Below are 21874 nucleotides of genomic sequence, written 5' to 3' on the forward strand. Positions count from 1 at the left end.
TTAATGAGCCACTCCTGCTGCTCTTCTGTTCAAACTCAGAAATAAGTGAAATGGATACCAGTTTCTAGGCAAGGCACAAATAGGGGAGAATATTGCACTCAAGGATTTCTGCAATGAGTCTGCTTTGAGGGAGACAACAGGGTGCTGAGCCACTGCCCTTTATAGATCAAGATGGCTCTGTTCAAGTCAGGGGAGAGGTGAGTGTGAATAAAAACATACGGGAATGTCCTTCCACAGTTCTGGATCTTTCCTAGTTGTGCATTCACGTTGCTGCTGTAGATGTTTTTTTGACTGTTTCCCAGAACTCCTACGACATTTTTCAGCTGCTTTCTCTTTCCAAGAGGTACTTCACTCCTCCTAGCTCACTATTTTGCTGACATCACTCTATGTGATAAAATGAATTTTTCTTCACAACATCCCCTGTACCAGTGCATCATGATTTCCCTTAATCTTCCCAAATTTGTTGCAATTTCAGTTGTTTATAGGTTTTTATTTTAAGAATAATATTTAGCATGAAAACAAACTGTGTAAAATATGTACTTGTAACATTATAAGAGTACTCTAAAAAGTTATGTAGTGTAGTACAAGGCATAAATACTCAAGAGTCTGTTTGAACCTGCACATGGTATCAAAACATTGTTAATGATTAATGCCAATAAACACTTTGCCAAACTGTCTGGTTTTAGTGTCCTTTTCAGAATTTCACCCTAGTCAGGTCTGTAAGGGCTTCTCAGGTGGCCCAGTGGTAAGAATTCACCTGCCAATGTAAGTGACACAAGAGACTTTGGTTTGATCCCTGGATCAGGAAGATACTGTGGTGTAGGAAATGGCAACCCACTCCTGTATTCTAGCTGGGAAATTCAGTGAACTGTGGAGCCTGGCAGGGTACAGTCCATGGGGTTGTAAAAGAGTCAGACATGAGTTACTGACTGTACCTCTACCACCATAGGTGTGTAAAGCAAAATAATTTTGCTGCTGGAAAATTTAAAAGGCAAATTTGGTTTGTTTCACATTTTGATTCTCTACTAAGAGATTACATTTTGGAAAGTGCTTAATAATCAACGGAGAAGGCAATGGCACCCCACTCCAGTACTCTTGCCTGGAAAATCCCATAGACGGAGGAGCCTGGTAGGCTGCAGTCCATGGGGTCGCTAAGAGTCAGACACGACTGAGCGACTTCACTTTCACTTTTCACTTTCATGTATTGGAGAAGGAAATGGCAACCCACTCCAGTGTTCCTGCCTGGAGAATCCCAGGGATGGGGGAGCCTGGTGGGCTGCCGTCTATGGGGTCACTCAGAGTTGGACACGACTGAAGTGACTTAGCAGTAACAGTAATAATCAACACTTTTAAATTGTGTGACTAGTGTGTCTTTCTGTACTATGAAGTAGTTGATTCAACTGATGTTTGATCAAAAGTGGGCTTCATAATTAGAAAAGTGAAATGACTGGTGTGTGGAGGTTTCTGTGTAAAGTTTGGTCAATAATTGTTTGGCACATTTCATCTTTATATAAGTTAAGTTTTTCTTTCTGATAAAAAAAATGTAACTGGCTTCAATTCTCTTCTTACTCAGTGGGCACTGGTTTAATCCTTCTCCTCCTCCAATGTATCTGCTAACATTGGACAGTCAACTGGGGTGTTAACTTCCTGTTATTTGTAACCTGTGAAGGCAGAAGAAAACATCAGTCTGCTTATCAGATTAGAAACGAGCAATGTATCCTAGAGGCCAGAGAGTGAAGCTAAGTGACAGCCACTTCATTCCTTTCCTGGGATTTGGCAGCGCTGAAACTAAAGAGATAACAGAGGTGATTTGGGGTTGAGGTATAAATAGTAGTGGATGTAACATGAACAGAAGGGACTTGGGTTGTCAAGCATTGAGTTCCTGGGTGACTCTGGGAGGGTCACATGATTCCACTAATCAGGCTAGGACCATGCCCTGTGAAAGGGGAGAGAGCACCCAGTCTTCACTCTGCATCAGGGTCTGAGGCTGTGCTCACCGGCAGATTACCCTGGGTTCCCCTCCAGTTTCGACCTCTTTCCCAGCTTGGCAGAAGTGGTGAGACTCGGCTGTCAAGATCACTGACTGTCAACTGCTTTGCTTTGAGAGCTTTTGCAATGGCCAGGTTTCTCTGTATGTTTTATTCCAGAACTCTTCCTCCTTCCAAAAAAGCATGACCCAGAGAAGTATTTGAGGTGGAAAGTCCTAAGGATGAGGTGAATAGGAACTAATTGGAGAGAATTGCTTCTCTACCGTGGGGTACCTGGTAGGTGCCAGGCAAGACACTCCAGCTGTGTTTTGCCTTGTACTTTGGTTGCTGCTTGGGAAACTTCTAATGCAAAATATAGTGTCATTTGAGGGGATAAGCTACCATCTTACAGGCCAGGTTTTGTAATGCATCCCTTGGGTGTTGTAATGTCTTTTTATTAAAGTGTAGTTTTCAGTGCTTGGACAGAAAAGGGACTAGCGGACAAGTTTCTAGACCTGAAGCCAGAAAGTTTGCTGTCTATCTTGTCTTTAGAGAATGTAGTAGTGACAAGGTCTGATCCTGAAACTTTGCATCTCACTTTTTTCATTTGGAAATTAGAAGGAAATATTCAGAGGCATTTTGGAAAGAGAAGACAGGACTTTCTAGTGCAAAGTAGGGTGCAGGGAGTAAAGTGTCCAGGTTAGTACTGAAGCTCACTAGTCCATTCCTCAGTACATTCTCCGAATGCCAGAATGTTTAAGAAAGACCAGGACTGAACCCAACAGAGGGTGGTTACACCAATTATCTAACTCCTTGTAATAGAAAAGATTCTACACATGTAAAATAAATGGAATATTACTCAGCATTTAAACTGTTAGTCCTGCCATTTGAAACCACACAGGTGAACTGAGAGAACTTTAGCTAAGTGAAGTAAGCCAGAAATAAAAAGACAAATAGTACATGATCTCTTTGTGAAAAGTGAAAGTGAAGTCACTCAGTCGTGTCTGACTCACTGGGACCCCATGGACTGTAGCTTACCAGGCTCTTCTGTCCATGGAATTTTCCAGGCAAGGTACATGAGTGCGTTGCCATTTCCTTCTCCAGGAGATCTTCTCGACCCAGGGATTTAACCTGGTTCTCCCACATTGTAAGTAGACGCTTTACCATCTGAAACACCAGGGGAGTCTCTTTGTAGGTGAAATCTAAAATAGTGTAACTTATAGAAACAAAGAGTAGAGAAATGAAGACCAGAAGCTGGAGATAAATCTGCGACAAATGGAAAAATATTGGTCAACAGTCTAGAACTTGAGTGATAAGATGAATAAGTTGGTAACCTGATGGACAGCACCATGACAATAATTAAAAATAATGGGTGATACCCTGAGATTTTGTAGAGAGTAGATGTGAAGTCTTCTTACAAACCCCCTAAAGTAAGGTAAGTGAAATGAGGGATCTGCTAAATAGTTGATTTTGGTGATCATAAACAATGGATCCTTATATGAGAACATCACTTTGTACACCTTGAATAGATACAGTTTATATTTGGTGTATTCCATTTGGTGCTTCAGTGGTAGACAGTGGTCTTAGAAGCTTTCACCATGTTTCTTGATGCTTTTTGTTATTGTTGCTTTTCAGTCACTAAGTCATGTCCAACTCTTTATGATCCTATGGATTGCAACAGACCTTACTCCCTGTCTCTATCTCCTGTAATTTAATGTCTTTACCATGTATCTTATACCTTTGTTGATTTTGCTTCAACTATCTTATAGTATAAATCATATTCATGACCACAACTTTATGCTGAGTTCTTTGGATCCACTGAACCTGGAGGTTGGCTTAGGGTCCTCTGATGCCAGTGATCAATCATGGATCATTAGGGATGTAAAGGTTACTGGGTGTGTATATAAAAATAAATAAATAAAAAATAAAATCTGACCAGGAACATTCAGGTAAACTGTCCAGGTTCAGCACCACACATACATATCTAATCAAAGACATGGAGAAACATTGATTTGGAAGATCAAAGCTTGTGCTAGCAATCTCTTAATCATGTGGATATTCAACTTCTACCTTTGTTGCTTATGTATGTTCCTAAGAGTGAAGCTCTTGTAGTCACCAAATTCACTATATTGACTATGCTCATGTGTACAAAAATGAAGAGCACATTGGCCAGGCCATTCGAAGCAAGATTGCAGATGGCACTGTGAAGAGAGATGATATATTCTACACTTCAAATGTGTTGTGTGTTGTGTGTGTGAACATGTGTGCTAGTGAATGTGCCCAGGGGACTGTTTTATATATAGGATCATTTGTTTGGTGAGCAGTTGATTGGTGAACTATGCTTCTTGGTATATTCTTAAGGTATTAGAAATCCTTGGTGTTCAGTGTTTAAGAATTGGCACATTACCATCATTGGTCAAGGAAGTAATATCAGAAGCCAAATGGTAAGACCAAATGAAAATTTACTAAGAATGTTTTATAAAATTTCCATTCTTTACTATTTGCAGCTTTGGTGTACTTCGCTTCAATCAGAGTTGGTCAGATCAGCCTTGGAAAAGTCACTGAAAACTCCTCAACTGGACTATGTCGATCTCTATATTATTCATTATCCACTGGCTGCAAAGGTTGGAAATTTGTGTGATCAGATCAATGTTATATCTTGTGTTAGAATGTGTGTCAGGAGGGGGTGGTCCTAAGATGGCAGATGAATAGGAAGGGGAGACCACTTTCTCCCCCACAAGTTCATTGAAAGAACATTTGAACGTTGAGCAAACTCCACAGAACAACTTCTGAACGCTGGCAGAGGACATCAGGCACCCAGAAAAGCCTCCCGTTGTCTTCGAAAGGAGGTAGGACAAAAAATAAAAGATAAAAAGAGAGACAAAAGAGTTAGGGATGGAGATCCATCCCAGGAAGGGAGTTTTAATAGAGGAGAAGTTTCCAAACACCAGGAAACCCTCTCACCAGCAGGTCTGGGGGAAGTTTTCGAATCTTGGAGGGCAACATAATCAGGAAGAAAAATAAATAAATAAAACCCACAGATTACATGCCTAAAGGCAACTCTGAGCAGAGAAGTACCCCAAACGCTCACATCCACCACCAGCAAGCAGGGGTGGGGTGGGGTGGGTGGGGTAGGGGTGGGGGGGTGTGAACGGAGAGGAGCAGGTGGCATTGCTTAGGGTAAGGACTGGGCCTGAATGCCTTGAGGGCAATCTGAGAGAGCTAACATGAGATAGCAACCTAAACTGTGGGATAGCCAGAGAGAGAGAGAGAGAAAAAGAGGAAGAGAGAACTATCCTACAAAAAGCCCTAACCTAAGGCACTGCCAGGCTGCTCACAGAACAAAGGACTGAGCCAATATCAGAGAAGAGCTAGTCGGCTGTGGACTGACCCATCCCCCGCCGGAGGCAGGGGCCAGGCGGGCACCTGCCAGAGCCGGAAAGGGGCAAACTCGGCCCCAGAGAGGGCATCCCCTACCAAAATGGGAACAGGCTTCCAGTTTTTAGCCGAAGACTTCCTGAGATTCTGGACGGTTAACATCCACTGGGAGGGTTGCAGCCAGAGATCAGTTCCCCAGAAGAGACACAGGGCACATGGGAGATGGGTGCAGCTGGAAACCGGAGCAGCTAGGACCAGGGAGGTGATAAGATGCACTGTACCTAAGGAGAGTGTGCTCCCCACGCACCTGGTCACCTGAGCTGCTCAGACACGGAAACGGGACAAAACGCAGGCCCAACTGAGTCTGCGCTTTTGTGGAGTACCCGAGAATCTGAACCGGAGTGGCTTAGACCTGGGAATTGCATGCAACCCAGGGCCCACTCCCTGCAGAGCAACCTGAAGCCTGAGCAGTGTAGTCTGGGAAACCACACACACAATGAGCTGGGACAAAGCCAGTGTGGCCGAGACACTGCAAGCACTCCCCACAAATGCCAGTGGTATTTGTTTGCAGTGCTCCCCTCTCCCCACAGCATGAATGAACAAGTGAGCCTAAACGAGAAACCACCTTTGCCCCCTTGTGTCAGGGCAGAAAGTAGACACTGAAGACACCTGCAGAACAGGAGAAGCCAAATAAACAGAGAACTACTTTGGAAGTGACAGGTGCAACAGATTAAAATCCCTGTAGTTTAACACCTATTACATTAGAAGGGGCCTATAGATCTTGAAAAGTATAAGCTGGAACAAGGAACTATCTGAAACTGAACTGACCCCACACTGCCCACAACAGCACCAGAGAAATTCCTAGATATATTTTTACTATTATCATTTTTTTTAATTTTTAAAAATTATTTTTCTTTTTTTTTAACTCCTCTATTACTCCTTTAATTTTCATTTTTAGAACCTACTATTCCTTGCAAAAAAAGACCCTATTTTTTTTTTTTTTACAGCTGCGGCCGCCGGCCCGCAGTCTGCTCTCGCTCGGGCCTAAGGCGGCTGGCGCCTAGAGGAGGCAAAAAGACCCTATTTTTAAAGCAAACTTCATATATATTTCTTATACTTTTTGTTATTTTGTTTGTTTATTTTGAATATTGTATTTTTGAGAGTCTAACCTCTACTCTAGATTTTTAATCTTTGCTTTACAGTATTTGTTATCAATTTTGTACATTTAAGAGTCCAATCTTAAGTACCCATTTTTACTTAGGAGTGTGATTACTGGCTTGATTACTCTCTCCCCCTTTGACTCTCCTTTTTCTCCCTCAGGTGACTTCTATCTCCTCCCTCCCCCTTCTCTTCTCAAGCCAACTCTGTGAATCTCTGTGGGTGTTCCAGGCTGTAGAGAACACTTAAGGAACTGAGCACTGCCTAGATCTATCTCTCTCCTTTTGATTCCCTCTTTTCTCCTCCTGCTCACCTCTATTTCTTTCCTCCCTCATCTCTTCTCTATGTAACTCCATGAACCTCTCTGAGGGTTCCAGACTATGGAGAGCACATAGGGAATTGTTTACTGGCTAGATTGCTCTCGCCCCTTTTGATTCCCCCTCTTCTCCTCCTGGTCACCTCTATCTCCCTCCTTCCTCTTTTCTTCTCCATGTAACTCTGTGAACCTCTGGGTGTCCCTCACTGTGGAGAATCTTTTCACCATTAACCTAGAAGCTTTATTATAAGTGCTGTTTGGATGGAGAAGTCTTGGGGCTACTGTAAGAATAAGACTGAAAACCAGAGGCAGGAGTCTTAAGCTCAAATCCGGAGAACACCAGAGAACTCCTGACTTCAGAGAACATTAAATGATAAGAACTCATCCAAAAGCCTCCATACCTACACTGAAACCAAGCACCACCCAAGAGCCAATAAGTTCCAGAACAAGACATACCATGTAAATTCTCCAGCAATGCAGGAATATAGCCCTGATATACAATATACAGGCTGCCCAGAGTCACACCAAACCCATAGACACCTCAAAACTCACTACTGGGCTCTGCATTGCACTCCAGAGAGAAGAAATCCAGCTCTACCCACCAGCACACCAACACAAGCTTCCCTAACCAGGAAACATTGACAAGCCACTCGTCCAAGCCCACCAACAGGGAGGAACCACCACAATAAAGAGAAACCACAAACTGCCAGAATACAGAAAGGCCACCCCAAACACAGCAATCTAAACAAGATGAAAAGGCAGAGAAATAGTCAACAGGTAAAGGAACATGATAAACGCCCACCAAACCAAACAAAAGAGGAGGAGATAGGGAGTCTACCTGAAAAAGACTTTAATGATAATAAAAATGATCCAAAATCTTGAAAACAAAAAGGAGTTACAGATAAATAGCCTGGAGACAAGGATTGATAAGATACAACAAATGTTTAACAAGGACCCAGAAGAAATAAAAAAGAGTCAATTAATAAAAAAAATAATGCAATAAATGAGATCAAAACCACTCTGGAGGGAACCAACAGTAGAATAATGGAGGCAGAAGATAGGATAAGTGAGGTAGAGGATAGAATGGTAGAAATAAATGAAGAAGACAGGAAAAAAGAAAAAAGAAATAAAAGAAATGAGGACAACCTCAGAGACCTCTGGGACAATATGAAATGCCCCAACATTCAAATCATAGGAGTCCCAGAAGAAGAAAACAAAAAGAAAGGCCATGAGAAAATACTCAAGGAGATAATAGTCAAAAACTTCCCTAAAATGGGAAAGGAAATAGTCACACAAGTCCAAGAAACCCAGAGAGTCCCAAACATGATAAACCCAAGGTGAAACACCCCAAGACACATATTAATCAAGTTAACAAAGATCAAACACAAAGAACAAATATTAAAACAGCAAGGGAAAAACAACAATTAACACATAAGGGGATTCTCATAAGGATAACAGCTGATCTTTCAGTAGAAACTCTTCAGGCCAGAAGGGAATGGCAGGACGTACTTAAAGTGATGAGAGAGAAAAACCTACAACCCAGGTTACTGTACCCAGCAAGGATCTCATTCAGATATGAAGGAGAAATCAAAAACTTTACAGACAAGCAAAGGCTGAGAGAATTCAGCACCACCAAACCAGCTCTTCAACAAATGCCAAAGGATCTTCTCTAGACAGGAAAAACAGGAAGCATGTATAAACTCAAACCCAAAACACCAAAGTAAATGGCAACAGGACCATACTTATCAATAATTACCTTAAAAGTAAATGAGTTGAATGCCCCAACCAACAAAGACTGGCTGAATGGATATAAAAACAAGACCCCTATATATGCTGTCTACAAAACACCTACCTCAAAACAAGGGACACATACAGACTGAAAGTGAAGGGCTGGAAAAATACATTTCATGCAAATGGAGATCAAAAAAAAAAAAAAAAAGGAGGAGTAGCAATACTCATATCAGATAAAATAAACTTTAAATAAAGGCTGTGAAAAAAGACAAAGAAGGACACTATATAATGATTAAAGGATCAATCCAAAAAGAAGATATAACAATTATAAATATATATGCACCCAACATAGGAGCACCACAATATGTAAGGCAAATGCAAACAAGTATGAAAGGGGAAATTAACAATAACACAATAATAGTGGGGGACTTTAATACCCCACTCACACCTATGGATAGATCAACTAAACAGAAAATTAACAAGGAAACACAAACTTTAAATGACACAATGGACCAGCTAGACCTAATTGATATCTATAGGACATTTCACCCCAAAACAATGAATTTCACCTTTTTCTCAAGTGCACACGGAACCTTCCTCAGGATAGGTCACATCCTGGGCCGTAAATCTAGCCTTGGTAAATTCAAAAATATTGAAATTATTCCAAGCATCTTTTCTGACCACAATGCAGTAAGGTTAGATATCAATTGCAGTATAAAAAAACTATTAAAAATTCCAACATATGGAGGCTAAACAACATGCTTCTGAATAACCAACAAATCACAGAAGAAATCAAAAAAGAAATAAAAATATGTATAGAAATGAATGAAAATGAAAACACAACAACCCAAAACCTATGGGACACTGTAAAAGCAGTGCTAAGGGAAAGGTCATAGCAATAACGGCTTACCTCAGGAAACAAGAAAAAAGTCAAATAAATAATCTAACTCTACAGTTAAAGCAACTAGAAAAGGAAGAAATGAAGAACCTCAGGGTTAGTAGAAGGAAAGAAATCTTAAAAATTAGGGCAGACATGCAAAAGAAACAATAGAGACCGTAGCAAAAATCAACAAAGCTAAAAGTTAGTTCTTTGAGATGATAAATAAAATTGACAAACAATTAGCCAGACTCATCAAGACACAAAGGGAGAAGAATCAAATCAACAAAATTAGAGACGAAAATGGAGAAATCAAAAAAGATAGCACAGAAATACAAAGGATCATAAGAGACTACTATCAACAACTATACGCCAATAAAATGGAAAATTTAGAAGAAATGGAAAAATTCTTAGAAAAGCACAACTTTCCAAAACTGAACCAGAAAGAAATAGAAAATCTTAATAGACCCATCACAAGCATGGAAATTGAAACTGTAATAAGAAGTCTTCCAGCAAACAAAAGCCCAGGACCAGATGGCTTCACAGCTGAATTCTACCAAAAATTTAGAGAAGAGCTAACACCTATCCTACTCAAACTCTTCCAGAAAATTGAAGAGGAAGGGTCAGCTTCCAAACACTTTCTATGAGGCCACCATCACCATAATACCAAAACCAGGCAAAGATGCCATAAAAAAAGAAAACTATAGGCCAATATCACTGAGGAACATAGATGCAAAAATCCTTAACAAAATTCTAGTAAACAGAATACAACAACATATTAAAAAGATCGTACATCATGACGAAGTGGGCTTTTTCCCAGGGATGCGAGGATTCTTCAATATCCTCAAATCAATCAATGTAATACATCACATTAACAAACTGAAAGATATAAACCATATGATTTTCTCAATAGATGTAGAGAAAGCCTTTGACACAATTCAACATCCATTTATAATTAAAAAAAAAAAAAACCTCCAGAAAGCAAGAATAGAAGGAACATACCTCAACATAATAAAAGCTATATATGACAAACCCACAGGAAAGATTATCCTCAATGGTGAAAAATTGAAGCATTTCCCCTAAAGTCAGGAACAAGACAAGGGTGCCCACTTTCACCATTATTATTCAACATAGTTTTGGAAGTTTTGGCCACAGCAACCAGAGAGAAAAAGAAATAAAAGGAATCCAGATTGGAAAAGAAGTAAAACTCTCACTGTTTGCAGATGACTTGATCCTCTACATAGAAAACCCTAAAGACCCCACCAGAAAATTACTAGAGCTTATCAATGAATATAGTAAAGTTGCAGGATATAAAATCAACACACAGGAATCCCTTGCATTCCTTTACACTAGCAATGAGAAAACAGAAAGAAAAATTAAGGAAACAATTCCATTTACCATTGTAATGAAAAGAATAAAATACTTAGGAATATATCTACCTAAAGAAACAAAAGACCTATATATAGAAAACTATAAAACACTGATGAAAGAAATCAAAGAGGACACTAACAGATGGAGAAATATACCATGTTCATGGATCAGAAGAATTAATATAGTGAAAATGAGTGTACTACCCAAAGCAATCTATAGATTCAGTGCAATCCCTATCAAGCTACCAAAGGTATTTTTCACAGAACTAGAACAAATAATTTCACAATTTGTATGGAAATACAAAAAACCTCGAATAGCCAAAGAAATCTTGAGATAGAAGAATGGAACTGGAGGAATCAACCTGCCTGACTTCAGGCTCTACTACAAAGCTACAGTCATCAAGACAGTATGGTACTGGCACAAAGACAGAAATATAGATCAATGGAACTAAATAGAAAGCCCAGAGATAAATCCACATACCTATGGACACCTTATCTTTCACAAAGGAGGCAAGAATATACGATGGAGAAAAGACAATCTATTTAACAAGTGGTGCTGGGAAAACTGGTCAACTACTTGTAAAAGAATGAAACTAGACACTTTCTAACACCATACACAAAAATAAACTCAAAATGGATTAAAGATCTAAATGTAAGGCCAGAAACTATAAAACTCCTAGAGGAGAACATAGGCAAAACACTCTCTGACATAAATCACAGCAGGATCCTCTATGATCCACCTCCCAGAAAATTGGAAATAAGAGCAAAAATAAACAAATGGGATCTAATTAAAATTAAAAGCTTCTGCACAACAAAAGAAACTATAAGCAAGGTGAAAAGACAGCCTTCAGAATGGGAGAAAATAATAGCAAATGAAGCAACTGACAAACAACTAATCTCAAAAATATATAAGCAACTCCTGCAGCTCAATTCCAGAAAAATAAACGACCCAATCAAAACATGGGCCAAAGAACTAAATAGACATTTCTCCAAAGAAGACATACAGATGGCTAACAAACACATGAAAAGATGCTCAACATCACTCATTATCAGAGAAATGCAAATCAAACCACAATGAGGTACCATTTCACACCAGTCAAAATGGCTGTGATCCAAAAGTCTACAAGCAATAAATGCTGGAGAGGATGTGGAAAAAAGGGAACCCTCTTATATTGTTGGTGGGAATGCAAACTAGTACAGCCACTATGGACAACAGTGTGGAGATTCCTTAAAAAACTGGAAATAGAATTGCCATATGACCCAGCAATCCCACTACTGGGCATACACACTGAGGAAACCAGAATTGAAAGAGACATGTGTACTCCAATGTTCATTACAGCACTGTTTATAATAGCCAGGACATGGAAGCAACCTAGATGTCCATCAGCAGATGAATGGACAAGAAAGCTGTGGTACATATACACAATGGAATATTACTCAGCCATTAAAAAGAATACATTTGAATCAGTTTTAATGAGGTGGATGAAATTGGAGCCGATAATACAGAGTGAAGTAAGCCAGAAATAAAAACACCAATACAGTATACTAACACATATATATGGAATTTAGAAAGATGGTAACGACAATCCTGTATGGGAGACAGCAAAAGAGACACAGATGTATAGAACAGTCTTTTGGACTCTGTAGGAGAGGGAGGGGGGGGAATGATTTGGGAGAATGGCATCGAAACATGTGTAATATCATGTAAGAAGTGAATTGCCAGTCCAGGTTCGATGCAGGATAAAGGAAGCTTGGTGCTGGTGCACTGGGATGACCCAGAGGGATGGTATGGGGAAGGAGGTGGGAGGGGGGTTCGGGATTGGGAACACGTGTACACCCGTGGCAGATTCATGTTGATGTATGGCAAAATCAATACAATATTGTAAAGTAATTAGCCTCTAATAAAATAAATAAATTTAAATTAAAAAAAAAAAAAAAACACCAATGGAAATAGAACTGCCATATGACCCAGCAATCCCACTGCTGGGCATACACACCAAGAAAACCAGAGTTGAAAGAGACACATATATCCCAATGTTCACCGCAGCACTGTTTATAATAGCCAGGACATGGAAGCAACCTGGACGTCCATGAGCAGATGAATGGATAAGAAAGCTGTGGTACATATACACAATGGAGTATTACTCAGGCATTAAAAAGAATACATTTTAATCAGTTCTAATGAGGTGGATGAAACTGGAGCCTATTATACAGAGTGAAGTAAGCCAGAGAGTAAAACATCAATACAGTATACTAACACATATATATGGAATTTAGAAAGATGGTAACAATGACCCTGTATGGGAGACAGCAAAAGAGACACAGATGTATAGAACTGTCTTCTGGACTCTATGGGAGAATGCAAGGGTGGGATGATCTGGGAGAATAGCCTTGAAACATATATATTATCATATATGAAACAGATTGCCAGTCCAGGCTTGATGCATGAGACAGGGTGCTCAGGGCTGGTGCACTGGGGTGATCCAGAGGGATGGGATGGGGGCTCAGGAGGGGGAACACATGTAAACCCATGGATGATTCATATCAGTGTATGGCAAAACCCCCTACAATATTATAAAGTAATTAGTCTCCAACTAAAATAAATAAATTTAAAAAAAAGGAGATGCATCAACTTGCATGGATGGTTGAATTAAGGTTTTTCTTAGTAGATTGAAGGGATGATTACACTAGAGTAGAATCCCCCACATAATCATTTGTGGTCATCTATTTACCGAGTTTCTTTGAATCTGTTACATGCATCCCAGACAAAGGAGTTAATAATCTAGAGTCTCTGCCTGAAAATCTTGAGGAAGTAGAAATAGGTGGGTTCTGCACACAGTCCTGGTTATGACTTCTAAGTGTCTGGGGATTTCATGAACCAAGAGTTTGGTGAAGCCGTGGTGAGCATGACACTGCCCTACATTGAACATGATGACTTCATCTTGTCTTTCATCCTTTTAACTTGAGCAGATTCGGTTGTGCTCCCTCTTGGGTGAGTCTAAACCTTGTACCTTTATAGGGAATTGGGAGACATTGTCTACAGTCCTGCCCTACTTTACGATGAGATGTTTAGACTGCACTTAGTCATTAAGAATGTTTTGCTTAAAACTCAAATGGGGCACTGTATCAACATAGAGGGGTAGGATTTGGAGGGAGATGGGAAGAAGCTTGAAAAGGGAGGAGATATATGTTTACCTATGGCTGATTCATGTTGAGGTTTGACAGAAAACAACAAAATTCTGTAAAACACTGATCCTTCAATTAAAAAAAAAGAATTTAAAAAAAGGAAAGGTTTACTTTGCACTCTTGATTTCAAGTTACAGAAATCAACTCAAGCCATCTGATGCAAAATAGCTTAGTGGACTATGTAGTTGCAAATCTCAGACACAGAGAGATTTGAGGATTTGCAGGACTCTTCATAAATGTCTCCTTTTTCTATCCCTTATCATTACATTACTATATTTTCACTGAACATTTCCATTGGTGGCAAATGTGATTTTGGAGGCATTCCAAGGCTCATGGTCATGAATATTTGAGAGCATGTCTGGATCTTCCACATTCCATATCAGCCTAACAAGAGCCTTGTTGGTTCACATGCCTGCTGTAGGGCATCTGATGCTTGAAGAGAAAAGGAAACCTGATTATCTAGCCCAGGTGTCATTTGCAATTTTTATTCTGGAAATTATGGCATGGAACTTACTGCCATTCTCAGACCAGAGACATTTCAAGAGAGGCAAGTACAGGAAACAGACAAAATTCACAGAAGTCACTGGAAGTCCCTTTAAGAACATAGAAAAATTGTATTTTTTGTAACATATAATAAGTATAAGAGAATAGAATAAGCCTCCTTCCTGTAGACATTGCTTACAACTCCATACACAAATCACATTGCAAATATTAGTATGTAGAAATTTGTAAACCTACCTCATGGAGATTTAATTCCTGGTGCCTTGCAGCCTGGCTAAAGAGAAATTATTTTGTCACATCTCTAATATGCCTGCTTCTGTTCCATCCAGGGGAGGAATTATTTCCAAAAGATGGAAAGTGAAAATTGATATTTGATTCGTTGGATCTCTGTCACACGTGGGAGGTGAGTCCAGGGAGGAGAGAACCAGTGGAGGAGCCAGGAGAGGGAAAACCTCCTTCATTTCTTCCACCTGTGAGAATGGGCTGTGGCCCATCAGACTCAGCAGTTCATGAACCTAAGGGCTGGGATGCTCGGGTTGAGGGGAGGAAACCATTGCTGAAATGTTCACATAGAGGAATGAAATGGAGAATTTTGGACAATGAAGACAAGGCATTTCTTTCCTTCCATGTGATATGTCTTCTTTGTTTTTTTTTTTTTTTTTTTTTAAGGCAGAAATAGTAATTAACTGATGTGATGACTTTCTTCCCTTTTTCCTCTTGATACTCAATGCTAATTCTTGATGGTGACCATGTTTGTTGATTTTTTCAACATTTATTCTTGTTCTTGCCCATTCCAAGTGACCGCTCACCACCCCTCCCTCCCAGGCCCTGGAGAAATGTAAGGACACAGGGCTGACCAAGTCCATTAGGGTGTCCAACTTCAACCACAAGCAGCTGGAGAAGATTATGAACAAGCTGGGGCTCAAGTACAAGCCCGTCTGCAACCAGGTGAGCAGCTTGACTCCTCTCCCTCCTGCTCTTCAGAACCTCCTTCTTACACTGGAGCCAGATGTCTGTCTGTCCTTCTCTCCTGTTCATCTGACCTTTGTGGGACAGAGGACTCTAGAGAGCAGAGTCTCTGTCTGGGTGGTGTGAATAGAATCCAAAGTAGTATCTCTATGTAATCTGGATGGAAAAGGTGGGGAGGGCATCCTTCTGAATTTTGGATAGAATCTAGAGCTAGAGGTAGGAGGTGTTTCCCTGGGATTAAAGGATGACAAGAATGGATGGGAGAGTGCCCTGGAACGAACTGTGTATAGGAAGGAAGCCTTGAAAACATTGAATGGGAAGTAAATTAATAAAGTAACCAATCAGCTGAGATGAGTGTTAAGTGTTTTTGTGGGGTTCTGATGACTGAATCCTTAGTCTTGGTGTCTTAGCCTTTATGAGTCTCAACAGAGAGCACAGAACAGAAAATGTGCTGGAGATGATTAAAGTCATCCAGGTTAGAGGGTGAAGTTAAAGGCTAGAGGTGATGTTAACAGAAGATAAAACATTTACCCAAGAATATCTACTCAAATATAGAGTACACCTTTTTATTACTCAACCTGGTGGACTGGTTCTCCCATCCATGGTCTGTCATAAAATTAACTGTATAAACACACTTTTCTCTACTTCTCTCTAGATGTTTATATTTCCATTTTACATTTAAAGTAGCAATCTTTCCTTTAGGCACTTAAAACTTTTAATCTGCCTCTGTCATGTTAATACTACCTTTTCAAATAATCTGACACTCTTCTCTGTTGACATTTTACAGGTGGAATGTCATCCTTATCTCAATCATAGCAAATTGTTGGATTTCTGCAAGTCACATGATATTGTTCTTTTAGCCCATGGTGTGCTGGGATCACAAGGAGTAAAAGAATGATATTGAATCCTATTGAAGACAAGTGGGAATTTCCCTAAAATTCAATTTTTGATGAGATATTTTAAAATACAGTACTCAGATAGCTCTTATAAGCAAAGGGGAGATAGGGGATGGATGGAATATTTTCTTTTCTTTTAATTTCCCATCGCCCAGCCATTTTTTTGTACATTGTAGTAGCTGTGATTCATGGGGTCACAAAGAGTTGGACGTGATTGAGCAACTGAACTGAACTGAACAGCTTGTAAACTCATCATTAAATGTCTGCAATAAAATCTATATATAATCCCCTAGTTGGAACCAGAGACAGAAGCTTATGTCATGATTTATGTAGTTATTAACTAATAAAACATTTCTAAAGATAGAAATTCCAAGCCTCAGTTACCTTATGTGTAAAATTGGGATAATAATATTATGATAGAAAAAAACAAACTTGAACCACTTCTATAAATATCTAAAGAAAAATAATGAAGAAATAAATGTCTCTGATTTTGAAACTACTTACTTTTTATTAATGCCTTAGGAAAGTGAACAGAGAAGGCAATGGCACCCCACTCCAGTACTCTTGCCTGGAAAATCCCATGGACAGAGGAGCCTGGTAGGCTGCAGTCCATGGGGTCACTAAGAGTCGGACACAACTGAACGACTTCACTTTCATTTTTCACTTTCATGCATTGGAGAAGGAAATGACAACCCACTCCAGTGTTCTTGCCTAAAGAATCCCAGGGATGGGGGAGTTTGGTGGGCTGCCATCTATGGAGTCGCACAGAGTCAGACACGACTGAAGCAACTTACCAGCAGCAGCAGCAGCAGCAGCAGCAGCAGGAAAGTGAAATTTAAAAAATTCCTGGTCTTTCCCTTCTGTTTCTCTGTTCATGCCCTTGATTATAGAAGAAAAACAACCTCTGAGAATTAAAGAAAAAACCCACAACTTTAGCAATCCTGGTCTCAGATCAATAATGCATCCAAATACCTGCAGAGTTTTGTAAACACAGAATGGGAGGTGACAGTTGAGATGCTGATTCAGTTTGTCTTCAGCTAAGCCATGAAATTTGTATTTCTAACAAAATCCCAGGTGATACTGATGATGCTGGTCCATGGACCACACCTTGTGAAGCACTGGTGTAGAGGACACCTACTTAATCTGTCTGGGAAAACTACTCACAGACTGAATACTTAGTCTCAGCTCCTCTGGATTTCTGAATTTCTTTCCAGGGTGAATGTGAACCACCCCATTCTCTTGGAGGACCCGGTTCTTTGTGCCATTGCCAAAAAGCACAAGTGAACTCCAGCTTTGGTTGTCCTTCACTATCAGATACAATGTGGGGTTGTGGTTCTGGCCAAGAGTTACAACAAAAAACGATTCAAAGAGAACATACATGTGATGAGTCGGGCTATGGGTAGAGGGCTCCTAAGGAATATCCTTCATTCCAAAGGGTCATTCTTTGTCTCTCAAGACTTTCCTTGAGTCAAGATGATTTACTGGTTCTTCCCTGTGCATTAATGCCTTGTGTGTATTCCTGATGATTTTCTCCTCTTGCTGTGGCAACAGGAGAGGTGGCCTGGTTGTAGAGGGTTCAGTTCTGTTCAGTTCAGTCACTCAGTCATGTATGACTCTTTGCGACTTCATGGACTGAAGCACGCCAGGCTTCCCTGTCCATCACCAACTCCCGGAGCTCGCTTAAACTCATGTCCACTGAGTCGGTGATGCCATCCAACCATTTCATCCTCTGTCTTCCCCTTTTCCTCCTGCCTTCAATCTTTCCCAGCATCAGGGTCTTTTCCAATGAGTCAGTTCTTTGCATCAGGTGGCCAAAGTATTGGAACTTCACCTTCAGCATCTGTCCTTCCAATGAATATTCAGGACTGATTTCCTTTACAATTGACTGGTTTAATTTCCTTACAGTCCAAGGAACTTTCAAGAGTTTTCTCCAACACCACAGTTCAAAAGCATCAGTTCTTAGGCACTCAGCTTTCTTTATGGTCCACCTCTCACATCCGTACATGGCTGCTGGAAAAACCACAGCTTTGACTATATGGACCTTTGTCAGTAAAGTAATGCCTCTGTTTTTTAATATACTGCCTAGGTTTGTCATAGCTTTTCTTAGAAGGAGCAAGGGTCTTTTAATTTCATGGCTGCAGTCACGATCTTCAGTGATTTTGCAGTCCAAGAAAATGAATTTGGACAGAAAATGGAGATTTTAGTTTCAGTGCTAGGTCTGCAATTTATCCTATCACCTTGTACAAATGATGTCTTCTTATCTTCATTCTCAATGGATGAAATTGCATTATGTGATTATTTTATGCCATTTGGACTGTTTTAACAAAATGCCACAAATTTGGTGTTTTAGAAACAATGAAAATTTGCTTCTCACATTTCTGAAGCTGGAGGTCTGAGGTCAGGGTGCATTCTTGGTCAGGTGAGGGCCCTCCTCCAGGCTTCTTCTTGTATTTTAATGTAGTTAAGGTGGGAAGGAGAGTTCTCCCAAGTTTCTTATATGACTATGATGTTGTTGAAATCTCATCACAAAGGCTCCACCATCATGACCTAATCACCTCTCAAAGGCTCCATTTCTAACACCATCCACATGTGAATTTTGGGGCACAAAAATTAGGGCAGCAATCTTTCATCTCCAAACCATAGTGGTTTTATTTTGCATTTTCCTGAATACTAATAAGGTTTCATCTTCATATGTTTAAACTTCTTGAGTTTCTGTCTTTGTGAAGTTCCTCTCAAGACTTTGTCCACTTTTGCATGGTGTCTCTCATTTGTTTTCTGTGAAACAGAGCATTACTGTACCCTTAAGCATAGGTGTACAGAAAACTCTCTCCAGTTTTCAGATTTAATACAGAGATCAGTTATGTGTCTCTTGATTCTATGGTTTGAGATTCCACCTGCACTCAGCTCAACTGTTGTCTTCTTGGCTGGGCTCTCATGCATTTGCTGTTCAGTTCAGTACAGCTAGGCAGTTCTGCTTTAGCACTTGTCAGAGGAGCCTGCATGCTTCTCCATGTAGTTTTTCATATATATTTGGCTAGAATCTGGTCAACTAACTTGGTTTTCATTTCAGGACAGCGCTGTAATTTCAAGCCAGGGAGAGGAAAAAAATCCATGTCATTATCTCAGCTCAGAAATAAGTCACCACTTCTTTTGGCAAACTTCAGTCTCCATTGGAAATTACAGGTCAGGCCATGTCAAGGGTCAGGTGCATGGTCCCCTGAAAAATTGTTTTTCTGTTTCCATTGAAATTTCATTCGAAAATATATCTGAAACTGATTTTTTTAATGCGGTATAAAAATGATTGCCTATATGTTTCTTTATTTAAATAGAAATCTAAGTGTCTGTGTATTTCATTGATTTTTATTATCAACTCTGTCATATAATAAGTGTCCATAAGTACATTTGTGGCCCTTCTCTTCTATTTAAGTATTCAGTTTTCTGTTCTGTGTTTTTAAAATGGAAAGTAAGTGTTCTTCCTTAGAATGGTACATTTGTCTTTAAGGATATCTTGACTGCTCTTGACTAGCTGTTCTTTTATTTAAAATTTAGTATTACTTTACTGACTTCCACAAAAGATTGTGTTTTAGACTTTGGTTCATGTTGCACTGAATCACTAGATCACTCTGGAAAATGTATTTCTTTAGAAAATTAAGCTTTTCTTTTCATGACTGTGATGTGAATTTTTAATAATTTGTGTTCTTTAATATTTTAAAGACTTTTCATTCATAACTGTTTACACTAAAGTGTTAGTTGCTTTAGTTGTGTCCAACTCTTTGTAACCCCATGGACTGTAGCCCACCCGGCTCCTCTGTCCATGTGATTCTCCAAGCAAGAATGCTGGAGTGGGTTGCCATTTTCTTCTCCAGGACATTTTCCCAACACAGGGGTCTTCTCCACTAAGGCACTGACATATAGGTTTTGTTAGATTTATTATATTAGATAATGAGCAAGTTTCATATCAGATTCCTGAACAGGCTTTCATGGGGAGCCTCCTTCCCACACTGCTTCAGCTGAATGCTGTCACCCTTAGGGCATGTTGGGGAGAGGCAATCAGTCTAGTGTCAGCTCAGGTTCAGTATCGAGTCAGGAGTGTCTAAAGCAGTGTGTTTGGAAAAAGCAAATTTTAGTTTGTTTTCTGTCACAAGTGATTCACTCAGAAAGATAAGGGACTGATGCACTGTAATGTTTGTGAGGTGGACAGAGTAGGAGAAGGTGTGGAAAGAAGAGGTGAGAATTCGTCAGAGGGGCCCAGATTGTTCTCCTGGAAGCTGAGGACAGACACGTCTTCCTGACTCTTCTTGTCTCCATCCAGCTGAAAAGTCTTCCAGTGCCCTGGAGGACGCCGGCTCCTTCCAGGAGAGGTTAATGTGATTGTTCCTTCCTTCCAGGTGTTTGGGTTTGAACTGAGTCCAGATGACATGAAAGCAATCGATGGCCTCAACAGAAATATAAGATATTATGAATTTCTAATGTAAGTGACTGTTTCACACACACAGTTTTGTTTTGTTTTGTTTTGGTAGTAGACAGGTGAGCAGGGGAACTAAGCTTCTTAAAAGCTTCAGTCAGTCCTCTTTTCAGGACTGAAAAGAAAGACAGTCCAGCATAGGAGTCTTCCAGCATAGGAGTCAGCCAGGTACTTCCCGCAGACCTCAAACCAGAAGTTTCCTCCAGGGCTCCATCCTTGATCAACAGAAATGAGACTGGGGCCCAGGAGAGCCCATCAGTAAAATTCCCACAGTTAACATTGTGGTGAATGAATTCACTACTTTGTGCCCCTAATCCCTGTGCCTGGTGTACCTCCTCTCAGAGCCCAGGGAGCCAGGAAACACAAAGGGCACAGTGCCTGCAGCCCACTATTCTTTCAGGGACTAATGAACATGTTTAATGTTTAATTCTTTTCACATCAGGGGAAAATGATTATATTAATTATAAAACTATGTTATAATGAGGCCAGAGTTCATAAATGAATATATCTCTTTCTCTTCCAGTGGTGTCAGTCACCCTGAGCATCCATTCTCTGAATAATATTGACTCTCAGCTCTCCCTGTGGTTCTTCGATAACTTCATACTTCTAGGGTGGTTAAGAAAATTTTTGTGCCTGAAAGAGAAGTTTAAATAAAGTGTCTGAACTTTCTGAAACCTTGCCTTTCCTTTTAAAAATAAACTGTTTATGAAACATCATAGACTTCAAAGTAAGAATACTCTTTTTCCTGATGATTGAAATAATACAGATATATGACAGAATATTTAGATAGAAAAGGGACAGGATAGGGAATGATGATAAGCTGTGTCCACTCAAAAACACTTCCTTTGGTGCATTTACATTGTGATTTTACTTGACAAATATGTGTGTTTGTTCATTTACAAAGACATATAAACTTCAATCTATAGGTTGTATACTTCTTTTGAAACATAGCCTAAGTATCTTGGTAAGCTAAAAATATGATTTTAAAAATCCAGTATTATATTTTGCTTCCTGTATAGCAAGCAGCACATCTTAGTTATTTTTGTAATTTCTTATTTGT

The 21874-nt window shown here is 39.9% G+C and overlaps 1 long non-coding RNA gene across 1 annotated transcript; it reads left to right on the plus strand.

Moving 5' to 3' along the window:
• Positions 1-1715: 1715 nt before the first annotated feature.
• LOC107131369 (uncharacterized) lies at positions 1716-21524 on the plus strand. Its single transcript, XR_001501662.3, has 8 exons — positions 1716-2056; positions 2148-2264; positions 4475-4816; positions 14814-14887; positions 15283-15432; positions 16241-19532; positions 20738-20820; positions 21338-21524. It is a non-coding gene; the product is annotated as an uncharacterized lncRNA (long non-coding RNA).
• The last annotated feature ends 350 nt before the right edge of the window (positions 21525-21874 follow it).

Source organism: Bos taurus, chromosome 13 (assembly GCF_002263795.3).
Source record: "Bos taurus isolate L1 Dominette 01449 registration number 42190680 breed Hereford chromosome 13, ARS-UCD2.0, whole genome shotgun sequence".
In the NCBI taxonomy this organism is placed as follows: domain Eukaryota; kingdom Metazoa; phylum Chordata; class Mammalia; order Artiodactyla; family Bovidae; genus Bos; species Bos taurus.